Genomic DNA, 1,854 nt, shown 5'->3' with positions numbered 1-1,854 from the left:
TGCCAGTTAGTTACTAGAACAGAGTAGGTGAGAGGGGTTGGAGGATAGGAACCTTTACACAAGGAACAATTTCTCTACTCTCTATGAGTCTACTTTTCTAAATGAAGTGACTCAAGTGCTGAGCAACATGATGGAGATTGAGCAGTGCTTGTGGACTTTAGATCTACACCTTCTGGTTTCATGAGACTTTAGATATTTTCCAAGTGCAGGTGTCCTAGTTTGTTTACTGAGATTTTTTAGATGTATTTTGTTGTTTTGACAAAAATCAACAAAAGGAGGAAGGGTTTATTTCAAGGACCACAACTGAATGTACAGACCATCATGGTAGGGAAGTCACATGGCAGAAACTTGAAATAGCCAGTCACATCTCATGCAGTCCAGAAGCAGAGTGTGACCAAGGCAGACTGATGCTTAGCCAGAGCGGGTGTCACCAAGCTAGCTGGGTCTTAGCTCCTCATTTAATGCAATGATGCTAATTCTCACCTAAATGCTCAGAGACCCATTTCTCACGTGGTCCTAGGTTCTGTTAATTTGACAGCTAACACTAACCATTGACGTAAGTCTTCCTTAGGAGTTGTGCACACTGCAAAAAAGCAGTATAACAGCTAGGGAAGTGCTGTGGTGGGAATCTGCACGTATGTGGTCTTTGTTTTTACAGCTCTGCTTTGCCACTGACAGTTACTATAAGTTTTGAGAGGATCCAACTTCTTTGGAATGCTGTTTCATACTTACTGAGATTTTTTTTAGATGTATGTTCAAAGCACTTAATGGCCACTTAGCACAATCTGGCATTGTAATTAACCCACAGAGAGACCTTGAAGTACCATTCTGTTCCCATTCCCAGTTTTAACATGACAAAACAGATGCAAAAGCAGTTTTAACATTTCTTCAAACTCAACATGGCTGGTGGGTCCAGAATTTAAATAACAACAACAACAAAAACAACAACAACTGGCCTCTTTCAAAGATTTTTGCTAAGACTTTGAAGTGATGCAGGCAGGGCAATGTTTTATTTATGTCACTAGTTTTTGTAAACATAATTGCATAAGAGTCTCTATGTATGGAAGCCTGTAATATAGCAGGATATTGCTGTACATTTTAATGCAGGATAAGGAACAAAGTCTTTAAAAAGAATGCATCCTTGCAGGTGAGAATGTAGACACTCTCCTGGGTTCCCAGTGCTTGAGAGGTAGAGGCAGGATCCTCATGAATTCTGTGCTAGCTTGGGCTATGCTGCAAGTTAATTTCAGGCTGGGTTAATGGGGTATTGTCCTCTTGGAAGACATGCAAGTGGCATGAGAGCAGAATGGATGAACGGTATAATCAAATGTACGTATATTGCTTATCAAGAACAACTGTACTTTATTGATACTAATGTAGCCAATATTCTGGGGAGGGATGAGGATATTCTAATGAGGCACTCATGTCCCTGTTACTAAAATTCCTTCCCTCTGGGGGGCTTGAACAATTCCACCCACTACTCCTACAGTCCCAAAGACAAGAGGAAGTACTATTAGACCAATGTCTACCTAGGCTGCCAATGGATTTATTAGACTTCTTAGGAGTGAGAAAAATAAGGTCCTAAGATTTAGTAAAACTTAGGGAACTGGAGTTTTATTTTGGAGTCTCCTGCTGGGAGAAGGAAAGGCTGATGTGCTGGAGGTATCAGGTCAGGTACTCTAGGCACAGAAAGGCTTTGTTTCCTTGGGAAAGATGTACTGTTTATCTAACATGAAAAAGCAGACAGAACCATATTTGGAAGGACTGCTTAGTAGGCACATTTCCCTGTCTATTTGGATTCTTCATTCACCCTAGGATTACCAAGATTGCCTTAGGAATCATTGGACACTGGAT

The sequence above is a fragment of the Alexandromys fortis genome, unplaced genomic scaffold (assembly GCF_014885135.2).
Source record: "Alexandromys fortis isolate MF-2015 unplaced genomic scaffold, M_Fortis_MF-2015_v1.1 scaffold_96, whole genome shotgun sequence".
Lineage (NCBI taxonomy): Eukaryota > Metazoa > Chordata > Mammalia > Rodentia > Cricetidae > Alexandromys > Alexandromys fortis.
The sequence above is the reverse complement of the archived record's forward strand: the minus strand, read 5'-3'. Positions refer to the sequence as shown.